A 19,066-nucleotide genomic window follows, 5' to 3' on the forward strand; every position below is an offset into this window, starting at 1 on the left:
CAACATCTTCTTAAAGACTTCCAGTGTTGGGGCGTTCACAAATTCTGGAGGCAAGCTGTTCCACTGATTAATTGTTCTAACTGTCAGCAAGTTTCTCCTCAGTTCTAAGTTGCTTCTCTCCTTGATTAGTTTCCACCCATTGGTTCTTGTTCTACCCTCAGGTGCCTTGGAGAATAGTTTGACTCCCTCTTCTTTGTGGCAACCCCTGAGATATTGGAACATTGCTATCATGTCTCCCCTAGTCCTTCTTTCTATTAAACTAGACATACCCAGTTCCTGCAACCGTTCTTCATGTGTTTTAGTCTCCAGTCCCCTAATCATCTTTGTTGCTCTTCTCTGCACTCTTTCTAGAGTCTCCACATCTTTTCTACATCGTGGCGACCAAAACTGAATGCAGTATTCCAAGTGTGACTTTACCAAGGCTTTATAAAGTGGTATTAACACTTTATATGGTATTAACCATATAAAGTGTTAGTTAACTTAGTTAAGTGGGATTAACAATTTAAACAATATGAACCCAACTGTAAAACATGCAATATCTCTTATACAAGGATTCAAAGGCAACCCACTTCACAGATGTTTATTTGGGTTACATATAAAAAATGGTATTGCAGGAGTAAACAATTGCGGAACAGCAAAAAAAACCAACCCCAAACAATAGCAACCCACTGATGAAACTTTTAATTTTGAAACAAAATGCTCAAGCAAGAAGCAATTAATGCTCAAATACTCAATTAAAGAGTTTGAAAGTTACAAAGATGAGGAAAGAATAGACAGACATATTTGATAATAATTAATTTAATTAGCTGCAGGCTCAGAACAGGCTAAAGTTATTTATATCATGCCATTTTATTCATAGAATTCACTGTCACAAGACGCAGCATTTGTTGCTGGCTTTGAAAGACTAGAGCGGCATTTCCCATATGGCTTCTAGATGTCTATGCCTACAATTCCCATAATTCCCAAACAGCATAGCTGGACCAATGGCTGTGGTGGCTAGAGATAATTTAACATAGCTCAGATCAGATACTGAAAGAGTCAAAAATATTGAAAAAGGCAATTTAGAAAGATACTGGTCAGTTGCTGTAAGTTATAAATAGTGGAAACCCAATGTGCCTCGGAGATTATGTCTGGGAAGTGCAAACTACAGACAAGACTAGATGTGCCTTTAGTCTGATCCACTTCTGATATCCTTCAAAAGCTTTATTCTGTGATATTTTAAGTCTAACTAGACTCTAACTACTGCATCGACCTCTGCAGAGATTTTGGATTTTTTTCCCCCAGAACAAGATGCAAAACAAAGAGAACAGGAGGAAGTACAGCTCACAAATTTTATTTCTCAAGATCTTGTATCTCCCTTGTATCCGCAGTCTATTACACACTCCATCAGATGCTCCCCCCCACCCCCGCCACGCCTCGGCACCAATCCATTTCATGCTTAGAGGATTGAATCAGTGTCCCTTGGCGTGTCTCCTTTTCACACTATGCTGAACAACACAACTTCTAACTTGTTCTCTAACTTCTGTAGTAAGTCCCTTAATCTATACCACAAGACAAGGAAATTGAAAAACAACACAAGGAATCCTCTAACTTTAAAACTAGGCAGGATGTCAAGCCAAAAACAAAAGTCTGGGATGAGATCAGTAAACAGCTTCTAGAGTAGGGACCTGATATTCAGCTATTCCGAGGAACACTTTCAATGATTTAATAATTCCAAAGTACAACACGAAGATTTGATTTGAAGTTTAGCTATGTTTTGTGTAGACTTATCTATTGGTCCTTCTTCCTCTCTGCATTGGACAGCAGGATTTCCTCTTTCTTGGCATGTTTATATTTCTTAAACATCTGTTAGCTTTTCTTCTTCTTTTTCTGTTTCACAGCATGCTGCTCTTTTTGCAGTTTCCCCTCATAGCCTCATTTTCTTTCCATCTCTCTCATACCATTTTCTCCACTTTTTCTGCACCTGAAATAAAGTTCTAGTGCTCCATATTAATTTTCCCCAAGTCCACTGAATATTCTCTGTCCCCTCGTTATTCTTTCTTCTTGTCATTCCTTGTCTGAAAGATGCTTCAGTGGATCCTTCTCTCCCCACCACTATCAAAAGTATGTCTGTTCCCCCCGCCCTATGTATCTTTATTTCATTGCTTTATTTTATGACAGTACCATTTTTCTAGCAATTGATACAATTGAGAAGCAGGGTTTGTACAAGATGGTTAAACCGTAAGCCAGGCTCATTTGACAGCGGTATTTACATAATATGCTATGCCACCTCCCAAATTAAACTGTAGTATGGCTTAATATGATATCATTCAATGATACGTTAAGATAATAACTAGATTTACCACAAGACAAAGAACTGTAAGAAACTCAGCTCCAGTTTAGTCTAGTCTAGCGTTTTCTGCAAACTTAGAGATGTTAACAACTCTTCCGCATGTTGTTGAATCTACAAAGAAAAGCACAACTTAGACATTCTGCATGTTCACCTCCCTCTTAAAGCCTTATTGTAGAGGTATCTACAAAAGGATGGGAAAGGACTTTAAGCAAATGGTAATGATGGCAGTGGCATGATGGTAAAAGATGGGAGGGGAAAATATCCCCCAATTGTGCTAAAAGAACCCCAAAAACTATAATTGCAATTGGGCTCTTCCTATAGACAACTTTAGAATATATTATATTCCTGTTGGAGCTCTACTCTTGACAGCATGTCAAATGAAGTGTGTTCACGGGGGAAAAGCTTCAGCAATTAGTTATGGGTAAAGTGTCCATTCCTTTAAGGAAAACAGAGTCAAGCGCTCATGTCAGAGCATGAGCTCTAAGAGTTTGTGCCCTAAGAGCACAAAACCCTTCTCCAATAACTGCACAAACACAGCTGCTAATAGTAAAGGCTGTAGTGGCACCCAGGAGCTTCTAGCCGGCTGGTATTGCTTCCTGGCAGCAAACTGTATTTTTAGCTTTTTGAGGTTTCCGATTCCACTCAATCCATCAATAGCATATTTACCTTAGAACCTCGATCTTAGGAGAAAAATAACCCCGTTTCACTCGACAAAAGTACTAGATCTTTGCCCCACAGTACTGCGTGGATGGGGCATATGTCAACGTTATTCCTGGCCCCAGGGACTCAGCTTCCACCCTCCCTGCGGTTGGCAGTGACCAAAACCCATCTCTCCTTCCACCTGCTTTCACTCATTTTGCACAAAGGGAACAGCTCTGAATTGGTGCTCAGGGAGCAGCAAAGTGCCCTTGCATGACAGCACCATGTGTCATTTAGCACTCATACATACGCAATGTCACTCTTTATGGCCTTCTGTAGAACTGGAACTTCTTATAAAATCACGGTATTAGTAACAAGAGAGAGGTGCAAGGAGACTCCTAACAACTTGAATTAGAAACCCCTTTGGAATGGTCTACTCATTTAGTCTCCAGGCACATGAAAACAGTGCCTCTCCCCTCTCTGCAGAGCATCAATAGAAGACTTTGCCAACAGAGATCAAGAGTCCATCTGCACTCCCCCCCGCCCCACCCCAAGACACTATAAACTGGTACAATATGACTGGGACCGCATCGCTCCCAAATGTCTCTGTCGTTATGTAGCTCAAAGTAGTAAGTCCTATAGCCCCCACCCCACCCCTCCCCAGAGACAGATACATAATCCCTCACCTCCTGCAAATTAAGGACTGTTCTCCAAACAGCTACACATCTGAAGTCGGGACAGTAAGCCAAGAGTAAGCAACTTATTATAATTAGGGTCTGAGGTTAAATCTTTTTGACATCCCAGGGGCATTAGGCATGTGGCTGGGGGCATGCCTAGATGTTTTAGGAGTGGGCAGCACTAGGTTCAATTATTTGAGATGGGATCTGTGAGTTGTTACGAGGCAAAAAAAAGGTATCTTTTCACTCCTAAATCATCCCAAATAGTAAAATATGTCCCAGTTTAGGAGGTAGGGTATGGTTTTAACCCTGAGATGTAAAAACAAGGAGAATTATATGCTATTGTACTAGGACTTCGGTAGCTACATGCATGGACAAAACTCCTGATGCTAAGAAGAAAAAAAGAGATATACAGTATAAAGAAACGACTTTCCTCTTCATGACAAGCATAAGCAATTTTAGTAACTTATCACTTTCTTTGCTATTGCCATAAAAATTCTCTTCTTCCCATATCTCTTATTGTCCATAAACAAATTTTTACAGCCTCATCATCCAGTCCTGGTCAATGAAAATCCAATAAAAGCTACCAGAAACAATAACTTAAATATTTTAATCTTGATCTAATAAATCAACTTTATATTCCTTCCCTTTGCTTTTAACAATCTTGATCTTTAATCTCTTTAAACACTACCCCAGAATTTGATTTCTTTTCATTTTCTGTCTCTTCTCAGAAGCTGTTTCAAAACTTTAACACATCTCTTTATAAAACCAAAAGAAGAAATTGCACCTTAGGCATGCTTGTAACACTTGTCATAAGCCAGTAAATAGCTTTGAATCCAGCCAGGTGGATAGCAAGAAATCCATATCACACCCTTGCCCTAATCCTCCTTCATCTTTTAGAACCATACAAATTCACATCTATTTGACCAATGTCCCCTTCTCCAGTTCAATATCTACCGGCTATCTAATTCTATAGCCCCTTCTGGAAAATAAAAAACCCTCTCATTTTTCTCTCTAATAGAATACAAAGACCTACACAAAGAGCAAGGAATCAACGGAAAATTCTAAACATGCAAAGGTAACATTAAAAAATAAATGAACACACAACAGAGGAAACAGTTCATTTTTTCCCCATTTCAGTTTCCTTAGAATAAGCACAGCTACTAACACCAGTTCAATACCAGGAGGAAGCTTGGAGTCAATGATATTCATTTAAACTTGCCTGAAAAAAGACATGACAATAAAGAAAAAAGTGAATTAATGTCTGACCAAAGGACTAAGGGAATTAGGCAGGATTGTATAGATATATCAAGGGCAGAAGCCCTGCTACAAAGCACATCAATAAATAACAGAAGAGATGAAATTAACAAGGAGTCCAATAGGAATAAGATTATTTAAATTTGTCTTGAAAACCAGGGGAAAAAGATGAGAGGAATGGCCTTGAGAAAACACACACACACACACACACATAAAACTAGCCACTTACAACCATAAGCATTCCAGAGTAAACTCGGCAAGTTTAACAATTAATATATTGATTCTGAATAATTAATGAATGCTTAAAAGACATTGGTGAGGAAAGCTTAGCAAAGGGTAGATTTGGTTGCTTGTCCATAAATATGGTCTGATTTCCAGCATTTGTAGCTATGCAAGTTGGAAAGTTGCTTCTGCCAAACATGGGATTGCTATAAAGAAAATGTATATCAGGGATATACTTTTATTCTGCCAACCTAGCAGCTCGAAAGCATGGAAAAATGCAAGTAGAAATATAGGAACCATCTTTGGTGGGAAGGTAACAGTGTTTCGTGCACCTTCGGCGTTTAGTGATGCTGGCCACATGATCACGGAGATGTCTTCGGACAGCGGCTTTGAAATGGAATGAACACTGCCCCCTAGAATCGGTAACGACTAGCACATATGTGCGAGGGGAACCTTTATCTTTACCTTTATATCGGGGAAAGTGAATATAAGACTGTAAGGCTGCATTCATTCTAGACAGCGAAGGAATCATCTATGATCAGGATTTTAAAAGCATAAGCCTTTATCAAAAACTGCCATCAAATGATGCTGAGGAGAAAAGTACCATTATAATTCAATGCAACTGATCTTTGAGGTTAGTTTCTCAAATTTTAATTTCCAAATGCCTGGCAATTACATTCGCAGACAATACTAAGTTTGCACGAAGAACAAGAAAATAGAAACAAGGGGAGGAGCCAATGTCGCGACGATACGGCCATGCGGTCTCGATGCTCCGGACCAAAATCGGGCCTAAACCATCCCGCAAAGATGGTGAACAGGAAGAATATGTCTTGCTGATCTCAGGGACATTGCAAAGTCCCTGATCGATGCAAGAGAAGTTCTTCAAGCTGGCGACAAAAAATCCAGACAAGGCTGATGAAGTCGGGGCGGCTCCAAAACGGAAGGATACGGAAAGAGAAAGTGTTTCCAGCTGGTGAGGAATTTTTACCGTTTTAAAAGAGACTGCCTATAAAAAACTTAAAATTAATTTAAATTGGAGAACAGAAAAAATAAGCGGCGGAATTAAGTTTGGAATGGTTTGGGACAGTGGGTTATCTTACTTTTTAAATGCTATGTTCATGGATGGAATTTATGCAAGCCTTTTAAAATGAATGGTTTAAGTTTTCTTCTATTTTTTTCCCTTTTATTATTCTTTGTAATCTAAGGATTAAAATTCTCCTCTTTCATTACTGTGGGTGTTTTTCTAACATTCAAGAATCAGACTTTTTTAAAACTTGAAATACAAAAAAGATACAAAAAGAAACAAAGAAAATTGCAACAATAACACTGCTACTCGGAGGCTGGAGGTTTGTGTATTAGAAACGAAACACTTTTACTTTTCTTACTGATTATCCTGGCTTGGCACTCCAAGGTCTCACTGCTTATTTATAGAGAGTGATAAGAAGAAAAGCATACAGATGTCCCTTTGAAGTATATCTTCAACCAGAGAAAAGTGAAAATAAAACTTTATTGTGAATCTATGCTTAATCTTGTAAAAACCTTCCAAACTAGAGCACCAGTGTTTGTTAGCTGGAGATAATGGCACAATTTCAACAGCAGAAAGAAACTTGATATTCTTAGAAATTCAGAAATTATCAAACACATTTGAGAGGACAGAGAAGAAGTTGGAAGACTTAGAGCATCTAACAGTAAAATATGATGAAGAAGTTGGAGATGTTTATCAAGTGGAAAAAGTGGAGGTTCGAATCCTAAAAACCGAAGAGGAAAATCACCATAAAAAATTTAATTTGCTGATATTTATGGTGATTGGTTTGTTTCTAGAAATGGAAAGAGTGGAATACTGAAAGAGGAATTAAATGGAGGGGAACTCTACCCCAGATGACAAGATACAGAAGAAGAAAAAACAAAAGAATTTATGGATTTAAAGAGAGAAATTTTATTAGCAACAACATTGATAACACTACTGACAAGATAAGCTGATTAAGGAAACAGAAGAAGGGCAACAAAATTACATGAGAGATTTTAAAAGCAAGGAGTTGCTAAAGGGAGCCCATACAAAGTTGAATAAGGAGATGATTAGAGGACTGACACCACAAATGGCAAAAGACATGAGACTGTTTTGCTACTGGAAAGATACAGGTTGATAGATAGAAGTGTATAATTTAAAACTAGTTAAACTTAGTGAAATTTAGTAACAATAGATATAATTAAATAAATAATTGATAATGATAATAATGTATACAATGTGTAGTGTTATGATAAGTAATAATTGGATATGAATATTGAATGGTACCCATGAAAGGAAGATTAGAAATCCTTTTGGATTATATATAAAGGTTAATAAAAAAGAACTGTTAGATTCAGTTAAGTCTTGATTATTAGGGGGGGAAATGTTATGATACAGGATATAGTCAAATAAAGGAGGGATAATGATAACAACGTATATATGTGTATGGGTACAACATAAGGAAACTGGATGTAAATTGTAAACAGTGATTTGGAAAGGAGGATTAAAAAACGTTGTTACTAAATATTATGGATGTTTAGCTAGAATAGAACATAAGGATTCAGTGTTATTGGAGGATTTTAGAAATAGTAAATGAAATGCCAGTATGTGGTTATGTATTAAATCTTGGTATATTTTATGATGAAGGATGTTTAAACAATTATAGTCAAACGAAAATGGAGGTATGATGTTGGTAACATGTATAAATATCTGAGTTAAAATACTTGAGTTAATATGAATTATGCTTGATGACTGTGGAAGAGATGCACGAAAGCCTTTTGTAACCAACTGATACACTTTCTACGGTATGTAAAGAAGGAAGATTTTATGTGTTGTGTTTGTTTTGAAAATAAAAAATAAAAAAATATTTAAAAAGAAAAGAAAATAGGAACAAGAAAGCGAGTGAAGTTAGAAATAAAATACAATTCAGGCAAGCAAGACATAGCTTTTGGAGACAGGAAATGGAGACACTGAATAGGGACAGAAACCTGGAAAGGATGAGAGCAAAGTAGAGATGAGCTGACAATGATGAAAGAGCTGCTACTATTTCAGTCTGCAGAAATATCACGCCCCAAAGGAAGGGGGAATGGCAGACCGGACGCATCCATGATCAGGAAGATCAGTTGCCCAAAGCACCCTGGCTGGAGCTGAGAAAAAATGACATGACACTGGAGTAAAATTAAGTAGAAGCAAAAAGGAGCAGCATGATCTCTCCCAAACAACTCTTCCTCTAGTCTAGGAAATAATAAACAACACTCTCTGATCGCCATTCCTTCTATTCAATCCAAAGTGGAATGTCACGATCTAGAAAAAACAAAGGAGAAATTTCCTACCAGTGAGTACAAACCAACCTTGCCTTCGGATGTTGTGGGTGCTCCATCACTGGAGACTTTCAAAAAGAGACCAAGCAGTCATTTATCAGAAATAGTAGAGTCTCCTGCTCAAGCAGGGGGTTGGATTAGACAACCTCCAAGGTCCCTTCCAACTCTATTATTCTATATTCAATCAAGGTGGTTCCTTGAGTGCACCAAGAAGAAACCTCCTTGTAAATAGGTCTGTATAAATTTCTCAAAACCACAAGCCAAAACTGCATCATATTAGGCCTCAAACTGGGCAAACAATGCAATCAGCAGAGGAGCTTGTGGGGAAAAGAGCAGGCTCTAGAATAAAAGGTAGAATGACTGCATAGCTGTCCTCTCCTCAGTATTAACACTCATACAATATGCCAAATCCTGATAGCACATCCTCTAAACTTTTCCCATTTACTGGCATTCAAAGAAGTCTCTTTATATAAATGTAGCAGAAAACTGAAAATACAGATTTCTTAACTTTTGCCACTTCATTCTCCAAAATCTTCCTATGCTCCTATCTTTCTCTAATCATGTGATTTCCTCTACTGAAGACAGAACGGCTCTGTTTGCATGAACAATGCATGTGGATACATAGGATGTGACCTATGATTACACAGCTTAGTCAAGTGGCAAGGACAGGATTCATTTTAATCCCAAACCAACTGTCCCTTAGGTAACCTTGCTGCCAATATGATGACAAAATGGTCCCACAAAAAAAGCCTTCTCTAGGAAATCTGACTGTGTACTTCTTACATTTCAAGTCCCCCCTCCATAATTCTGTGCAGGACAGAAAACTGGAGGAAAGGGATGGAACTAGATAAGCCTCCTTCCCAAGAGGTGCCTGCTGTGGTATTGTCACCAATCTGGATTTTGCAGATTATTTTTTTTCTTTTTCAGAGAGGAAATGTTAATACCCAGAAAATATTGTTCTCCATCTTCCTCCGCAACAGCTAGAATGGCTTTAAAATGGTTACTACTTGGTTGACTGGATCACCTGGATCATATGCGGCAAGATGGATAGCAGATTTAATAAAATAATAATAATAAATAATAAAATAAATATGCTGTTGGTGCAAAAGGAACAGAACATTTTTTCAAGTATAGCTATTATTTTGCTCCTAATCCTAACCCAAATCCCCTGCCCTTCTAAATCCTAGGACAAATGTAGCTCTTGTTCCAAAGCGAACATCACACTATTGGTCACTAGCAGCAATATCTGCATAGGCAAGGAAACTGAAGCAACCATGATAAAGAATAGCAGTTATGGCATTTTTTGGCAGGAGATAGTGCAAAACATTGCCGGGAGGCTGGAAATGAAGGGATATATGTTTAATGAGGCGTCAAGTGCCTGGGACTGCAAATTTGCCAAGAGAGGAAGGAGATGCTGCATAGCACTAGCAAGGGACACCATATAACTTTCCCCCTTGCACGGATTCCGATAAATAGAATCTCTTTGTAATTCAATAAAGTCCCAGCAGTTACTATGGTTCATCCATCGTACCCAGAAGGCTACAACTGCTGCTCACATAAATTTTTCCAGACCAATATGCACAAGTAAAGGACTTACTGGATAGTAGGCACTAGTGATCCTCCCCAAATGCAGCATCAGCTCCCAGATTCTGAGGGCAGCAATAAAGCATTACCGGAATTCAAAGAAAGCCCTCTACGTTCTGCCAAACAGTCACAATTTGTTTTGTCCTACAAATAATGTTCTATTAGATAGGTTTTGCTTGTCAGTTTTACAAAAAAAAATGTCATCTTTACCAAGTGTTGTATTTAATCATTTTGTTTTAATTGCTCTAGGCCACACCACACCACATGATGGTCAAGGATGGGAATATACATTATTTTTACATAACCGGTGATAATAGTTTGATACTGTCCCAGACAGGGATTAACGATGAGGGACCATGTGACCCCCTCTGAAATTTTTCGGTAACAAACCATTTGCTCCAAGTTATGCAAAAGGCATGTTACAGTGTCTAATTTGTTGGTATTAAGAACTATCAATTTGGCTTCAAGATATTCTTAAGCACCTGTATATTTTTGCCTGTAATCAGTAATCCTGTTCACAAGCAGAGCCAGGACAATTTCACTGTCAGTGCCCATTGCGTTAAGGACTTTTAGCAGAGGACTAAGAGAACATTCAGTGCTTCACTTTTTATTGCTCCCTTTCTTAGGATGGCTGTATATGCCAAAGTAATTTCTTACCACAATTCCTTCTGAATATACCACTATTTTATTCATTCTGTGCGTATCACTTTGGAAGGATTCAATTTGGAATTTAAAAATTCCAAAGCACTTTATAGATAGAATAATTAATTCATGTAATTTTATACTAAATATTTTGTATCCTTTTCCTCTAACAGTCACATAGGTATGGCTTGCAAACAATGAGAAAGTTTTCCTCTCTGTAATGGAATAACAATTCATATTGAGAACTGATTTATAAATGTTATGAAGAAAGAAAGAAAAAGAAACTTTCCAAATTACTATATTTCTAGGTTGTCTTAACCCTTTTCTCATTAAAACATGTGAGAAGAAGAATATGTAAAATAGCACAAAGATTTTCAACACTAGTTCATTACATCTAATATATTACAAGAGCTGGTCATAGATATTGTTCTTTCCACATCCCACAAAATGGAACATGAGGCTGTGGAAATAGCACACCAAGCAAAGACTACTAAATGTGAAGAGAGTGTCTTATTTATCTTTCTTATAGAAAATGCATTTATCCAGTGAATCCAAAGTGTGTATGTGTACTTAAATAGAATGAAAAAGTGATCGTTTCAAAAAATATAATCAAATATCACTTGGCCAAAAGTAAAGAAAACTGAGCTTGGCTCATATAATGCATTAGATTTTATTCCTGAAAACTGTTTAGAAGATTCAAGTAAAACTGAATTAAGTGATATTACATGTTTACCAGGTGCAAATATTTTCCAGATTGATTTATGCTTATAAGGCCTTTAAACATTGAGCCCACATCTGCACCTATCTATGCATTATTGCAAATTACCTGAGCTTTTCAGTTATCTGTTATTGGAAGAAATGTCCATCTGGGTTCAGTTCCAAGTGGGAAGAAAGACACTGGAAACATGGAGGCTGCTTGGAAGGATGGCTTAATGGTGAACAGGACCACATGGGTTTGAAGTCTGGTAGCTGACCACATGGAGTGGAGAGTGAGTGTTATTTATACCTTCTCTTGGGCTTTGAACTTGAGCTTCCTGTTCCTGTGGCAAGGGCATGTATCCTATTGGTTGCAGACTCTCCTCTGGAGTCATGTTTGTCTGAATCAAGTTTGGTTGACTCCTGCTGGGTGATGTAGTTAAGGGGCTTGGTTTTGCTATGTGATGGGCTAGATAATCCTATTATGTCCTGGAGGGTCATGTCTTAATCCCATCACCTTGGTGCTGAGGTCTTTTGTTTTGTAGATAGGCCGGCCCAATGCACCAAATATTTGCTGGGGACAGGGAGCTGCTCTGTCTTTAAAAACCTGTTTCTCCTTTTCTCATCCAGGGAAATACAATATTCTGCCTTCTTAATATTTCCCAACATATTTCATTTTTCTAAGAGGGGTGGGTGCTAACTTTCTTCGCTATCCATTAAGTAACACAACTAAAGGATGAGAAGACAATTTTGATCTTTTCATCATAACTACAGAATGCCTTTTCGCTAGGGACATTATTTCAATGGTATCAAACTAGTGGTCTGCTAAATGCAAGAGAGAGAAGTAATTTTACCTGTTAACAGGGTATAATTATATTAAGAATATGTGCTGTTTATATAATAGGAAATAGAATAAGAAGGGGATAATATTTAATACTAACAATAAACGCAGGCTGGTAGCAGTTCTTGAAGGAAATTCAAAGAATAGGAGCAGCAAATTAAGGATTTATCAATTCATAGGCTACAAAAGAAATTGACAGTGGAAACAAATCACCATGAAGAAAACAGCCAAACAGTGGAATAATTTCAATGGATTAGAGCAATAGCAAGAGATGTAAAAGATGTACTATTTGCTGGCACTCAGTAACCATTTTCTAACTCTTACAGCTGAAAGAGACACTGAAGAATGGATGACAGGATGGAGGAAGTTAAAAGGTAAGAGAGGATGCAACTGTATCCTATAAAAAGCCAAACAGAAGACTCAAGCACAATAAGTAACTGAAACATATGTATGCCAACTGGACCCATCAATTGCATTGAGTGAGAATCAGGAACTTCCAAGATCTATCAGGTCCACCCCACCCTCCGATTCCCCCCCCCCCCCGCTAATATGCAAGGGGACAAATAATACTGCAAAGAATGGCTTTGAAAACTTTGGAAGAAAACTCAAAGATTCTGGGAGATAAGGTGCTATTATCTATTTTTCTAGTTCATGGAAAAAAAGATTAAAAAGAAAAAGAAAGATACTGCAATTCAATAACTGGCTACACAAATTGGGTCAATGGGAGAGATTTAGTCTCCAGGATGATGGTCTCAGTAATCTAGGTGATGAACCACTGTCACAAGACAAGTTTTATATCTCCAAAGAGTGTTTGACCAAAGCATGTGAAACTTGATTAGAAGGGTTTTAACTGAATCCTATGATGGACAGAAGCAAAAGAATTGGAAAAATGCACTATAGAAAAGTGGGAGTGTTTCTGCAATGGAGCCTCTTAAACCATTCAAATAAAAGTCAGCAAGATCACTGGTTCATGAAGTTCATGACCTTCACTGACTATACACTAATACTCAAAATATAAGATATAAGCAAGATGAGTATGCACTCTCGATACAGAAAAGCTAATATGCTTTATTAATTTTAATGGAGACATAGTGGCTCCCAACTGAAAAAGAGCAGTAAAGGAAACAATTTATTCAAAAGGAATAGAAATCATAGAAAGGGGAGGAGTTCCACTATCTGTTAAAATATCAACTCCTGCTTAGAAACCTAAAGAAATCAACTTAACAAATGCTGCAGAGAGCATCTAAATTAAAATAAGTAGTGGAAGAAATAAAAGCAATATTGTTGATGTCTGCCATGGGATCGGTCATCTAACCAATTAGGTGTGGATCCCTTTCAAAAGTTTTTAAAAACCTGCTTTTCTGAAGCAGCAAGAATTCACAAAAACCCAGCAAACTACAGACCAGCTACTCTGACATTGATCTAGGAATGTTCTAAAACAGATTATAAAGAGATTGCTTACAAAGTTCTTATTGATCAATGTGATACTACACAGCATTCCAGACTAATTTTATCTCATTTTTGAGTGGGTAAGTTTCTTAACAGATTGTGGGACATAATATATCTTGACATCTGAAATATATTTGATAAATACTGATTAACAAAGTACTTAAGTGTGGGCTGGATAGCATCACAATTAAATGGGAATGTAGCTGTTTCAAAAATCATACTCAATAGGGTATTCATCAAACTGAAGAGAGGTATCAAATGGGTTGTCATATTTATCTTGGGCTTTATACTCTTTAATGTTTTTATTAATGACATGGAGATACAATATTTATTGAATTTAAAAAATGGGTGAGGTGGCTAATTCTTCAGAATGCAAATAAAATTGAAATTGAGCTTATTAGGTTGAAGAAATTAGCTGAAATTAACTGAAAAAAGTTGAAGAAATGAGCAAAGATTTTATTTAGAAAAAAAATGATATGGGAAACTTAATTTCATATTTATAAAAAACAAAATAGTAACTAATTGCAAAGAACATTTAAGTGAACAGTGTGATAAGAGTACAAAATGTTAAGTGCAATTTTAGGCTGTATTATGAATAATATATTATCCAAGTTATTGAAAGTAACAGTACTTAACTGGTCAGACCCCACCATGAAGGATTGTGTCTAGTTCTGAACAGTAATCTTTGACACAGAGAAAATCAGAAACACTGGATTAGGTTCACAGAATGTCAGTGAAGATGGTCAGGGTTAATAGAAATTAACCTATATAAAAGCTATTGAATGAGTGGGTTATATTTAGTCCTTGGAAAAAGTTATGGAAATCTGATAGTACTTTCGAAATACCTGAATGGGTATCATATTAAATTTAAGGTGCAGGACCTAGAATAATACATTTAAGTTGCAGGACCCTTAATAATGCATTAAGAAAGGACATTTTTGACAATGTTAGGCAATACATCTTCAAAATAAATGCAATTTGATGCGGGAATCAGTTATCTGGGGAGGTTAAAGTTTTCCTGTCACTGAATATATTCAAACGGATGGTGGATAACCATCTGTCTGAAAGTTTTTACCTTGAATATCTGCACTGAGTAAAGTTCTATAATACTAGTTTCTATTTCGAACACTGCAAAAGAACCCCTATTTTTAATAAAATGTACACTATTAGTTATTTGATCTATATCAAATAAAAAGTGTAATATAATTTTCTTAAATCTTCATTTTAACATTACATTTTCTTTCACTGCTTTTGAACTTATAGCACTTGAATACCTGTAATCAATAAAAAGAATTGGAAGTTTTAAGCATTTTAGGCCTCTCATATTATTAGTGTTTTACTTGAATTTGAATTGCATATCTTTATTTTTATATATACATTAAAATATGTCACCAAGCCTTCAAACCATGGAAAGTTCCAACAAATTTTAAAAGTTGAAGTTTTATCCTTGAACCATAAGAAAAATTATCCAGTTTCTCTCTAGCTCTTGTATAGATTGTATTTGCAAGGCTCTTTTAGCAACCAAAAACACTAGTTATATAAGATAGTGCATTAATACTCTGAAAGCTTGCAAGTGGTATTAAATAATGAAATTAACAATATTTATAATTGTAAGTAGAGTGTTAATTTGGGCCAGATAATAGGCTTGAAATGAAATCAGAATGTCAGGCTTCATCCCTTAAAAACTGAAACCCTAAAAATGATATATTCAAGAGCCCTTTGTCTTTCAACATTTTCCCTCAAACATACTTTTTTTTACTGCTTCATGCAGGCTGAGAAGCCATGCAACATTTCAGAAGTGGAAAGCAGATTTCCTCACAGGATCAAACCGTATTTTTTTTCAGTTTACTTACATATAATCATAGTTTTAGTTTTACTGAAAGAGGGAAGTTAGCAATTTGTTGATTGATAAATCAAAGCAATGTAAACATTTATGCATAATGTGGTTCAGCCAGGAATCCTTAAAACAAGCATTTCTCAATCCTATGTCATCCTTCTTGAAGCTTGTCATAAAAATATGTAACAAAAATATTTAAGACTACCCTGATAAAACAGCGTTAGTATTAGAGAAATGCACCCTGTAGGAAAAGGATGAATGTTCCTAAAGTCACAGAAAATGGAATATCCTTTCAACGACACAGTGTTAAGGATTCCATTTTTTAAATTGTTATCTTTATGGCACAGTATGCTGCATGTTTCCCCAAGTACAACACATGTACTTTAGGCTGAATTATAGACCAGCGTCGCACGGAGTTCGAGAAAACTGAGGCTGATTTATGACATGATTATATAGCGTAATCTGATAATGAACTTTAATCTTCTATAATAGAAAATTATATAGCGTCTTTCTTTTCGAGGATCAATTGTTGCCCAACTGTTGCTTGAATGTGAACTACTGTAGCGGTAGTACCGCCAGTCCAAGAAGAGCAAACAGAATTGCTGGGGACCATCAACTATCACTTTGTGGTTATGGGGAACAAGCGAAAAGGAAGAGAACGGCATTAAGGACCCCTTACATCACCCAGAAAATGAGGGGACGAGGATGGAAAGCAAAGGAAGGGAGACACCTGCAAAGCCCAACGCGGGAAGGGGAGAAAAGAAACAGTTATTACCGAGGACAAACAGGACCACTCCAACGCAGCTGCTTCCGCCTTCACTAGTTCCGTCTGACTCTATCCTGTGTTTAATGCGTTCTCGCCGCAAGGGCCGCTGGGAAGTGTAGTACCGGGAGTCACCCTCTTAATTTAGCGTTCCTTCAAATATCTTTTTTCCGATCTAGCCGTCCTAAGAAAAGTCATAATTGAGCGCCTTAAGAAATTCTTCTTCTGGATTGGCATAGTCTGTTACGTTCATCCGGTCAATATGGGACATTCTCTAATCTTGTTGAAGAATCGCGCCATGCGACGGCTTAAAGTTTACGGGCTGTTTCTCTCCTTGCATTTTACCAACGTTATGTACTTAGTGGTAGGAATAGAAGCTCTCTGCTCTGCACATGCGCAATAATGTTTCCCCCCCCCCGCCCCTTTACTTACTGAATTGAAAGGAAAAGATTCCTTTCTTTACTTGGCGCCGATAAAGTGCCACATTCTAAAATCAGCAGATATATTTAATTTTTTGAAAATCTGATAGCATGAATGCCATCATCACACTCCGAAGTAGCTCATCATATCTCCCCATCCGTGTGAAATAGAAAATGCATGGAAAATATATAGGGGAAAATTCTTTGCCTTCCATTCTGAAACGAGCTGTTTGGAAGAAATGTCCTTCTGGGTTCGGCTCCAAGTGGGGGGAAAAACACGGGAGACATGGAGGCTGCTTGGAAAAATGGTTTTAATGGTGGACAGGACCACGTGGCTTGAGTCCTGAACAGAAAAGGTGATCACATGCTTCAATGTTGGTGGAGAAGAGAAGGGAGGAAGAGAGGCTGAGTCCCTGGTTTTATGCCCTCTCTGGCCTTTGATCTTGAGCTTGTTTTTTGATTGATTGTCAGGCTCCCATAGGGCCATGCAGGGGCAACTCTCTAGGCTGCGTTTTGAATCCAGGTTTGGTTGAGTTCTCAGATGCCATGTGGTGAGTTGGGTAAAGGGCCAATATTATCCTGCCTTAATCCCATCACTCTGGAGCTGAATAGCTGAACCCGAGTCAAAGTGTAGAATTCAGAATCGAGGATGTTAGATACTTGCTCTAACTACAGTGGTTTCCACCAAGGTCCTCTGTTCCGGTTGGAACAGAGGTTTAATCCTATTGGTCGAAGGGTCTGACAGCTCCCTATAAAAGGGCTGCTGTCAGACTCAACCTTTGCTGGATTGTTCTCAGTTGTTGTACTCAATAAAGAGCTGTTGTTACCGTTAAGCCTGTGTGTTCCTATCCATTACCCAATCTAACACTGGCGACGAAGGTTGGATTGGAAGGCAACTAGGCGAACTGAAAAGCATAGCAATCCAGCAAGTACATCCAGCCCGGAGCTCAGCGTGGCTTTGAGCAGCCATTTTTGAGCGGCAAACTCAAAACGCCCTCTGAACACAAAATAGCCATGCATGCCCCACCGACTCCATATGACCCAGTCACCAAGCACGGTCTCGTCCAGTAATGTTGCCCGTCACTCTGCAAAGGACTCCACCATCAAGCAAATTTTGAACTGGGTGTGGAGGGGGTGGCCCAAGGGGACTGTTGGGGCTGATTTTAAAATGTATTTTGCCAAACGCGATGAGTTATCGGTTGTAAATGGCTGTCTACAGTGGGGGGAACTGGGTTGTTGTTCCACCCAAACTGCGCATTGCAGTATTAGAGGCTTTACACATAGGGCATCCTGGAATTGTCAGGATGAAGTCTTTGGCTAGGAGTTACATGTGGTGGCCCAACATGGACAGGGAGATCGAAGAGTGGGTGGCTACCTGCACACCATGCCAGGAGTCCAGACCAGCTCCCCAGAGGCGCCCGCTAAGGAGTGGGAGCGACCTCAAGCACCATGGTCCAGGGTGCACATTGACATTGCTGTCCCAGTTCACGCCCAGACATTTCTTGTAGTTGTGGACGCCTACTCCAAATGGTTAGAGGTATTCCTGATGACCTCCACTTTGGCAGAAGCGGTCATCAAGGTGCTACGGAGACTTTTCTCCACGCACGGCCTGCCCGACGTCTTGGTCTCTGACAATGGGCCCCAACTCATGGCCATGCAATTTGAGACTTTCCTAGCAGCTCAGGGAATCAGGCATGTCCTGGTTGCACCATTCCATCCGGCCTCCAATGGTCAGGTGGAGAGAATGGTGAGATCTGCAAAAGAGGCCCTCTCTAGGATAGGCCCCGGGGGATTGGCAAACATGGGTTGACCACTATTTGCTAATTCAGCACATCACACCCAGTGCCACTACAGGGAGAAGCCCCTCCGAGCTTCTCATGGGTCACCGGCTAAGGTCCCACTTAGACCGGCTACACCCCAATTATTCTGCCTCATCGCCCCCAGACTCCACAAGCAAGATTCAGACTTTTAACATAGGGGATTCGGTATATGCCCACAACTATGCCGGGGGAACTTTGTGGATTCCTGCCACAGTGATAGGCATCACTGGCTCTCATTCTTACCTCCTAGAGCTCAAGGACAGTAGAAATTGGAGAAGGCATATTGACCAACTCCGTGGCCGCCTCTCCAACTCCACTCTTAGACAACCAGAGGTAACTCCTGCATGAGTTAGCCAAAGCCCTACCCAAACGGAGCAAACACTCACTTCTTCCACGGCCAGCTCAAGCCCGAGGGTACCGGGAAACTTATCTGGTTTTGTTGCAGGCATGCAGCGAGCTCCGAGCAAACCAGCTCTAGAAACTCCAGCCACGGCCTGCGAAAGTTTCCAGGAGCTTCCACCAAGCGGAGCTGCAGAGCAAACAGGTCCATCCGACCTGTCC

General features: G+C 38.7%; 1 protein-coding gene across 2 annotated transcripts in view; it reads right to left on the bottom strand.

Annotated features, from left to right (window-relative positions):
- Positions 1-16,624, bottom strand: part of R3HCC1L (R3H domain and coiled-coil containing 1 like) — a 50,513-nt gene extending 33,889 nt beyond the window's left edge. For both annotated transcript variants that reach the window (XM_081953701.1, XM_081953700.1), the window contains exon 1: positions 16,279-16,624. The gene's annotated coding sequence lies outside the window, so the exon portion shown is untranslated. The remainder of the gene's footprint in view (positions 1-16,278) is intronic.
- Between the last annotated feature and the right edge of the window lie 2,442 nt (positions 16,625-19,066).

The sequence above is a fragment of the Natrix helvetica genome (assembly GCF_964273705.1).
Source record: "Natrix helvetica genome assembly, chromosome: 5".
NCBI classification, from domain to species: domain Eukaryota; kingdom Metazoa; phylum Chordata; class Lepidosauria; order Squamata; family Natricidae; genus Natrix; species Natrix helvetica.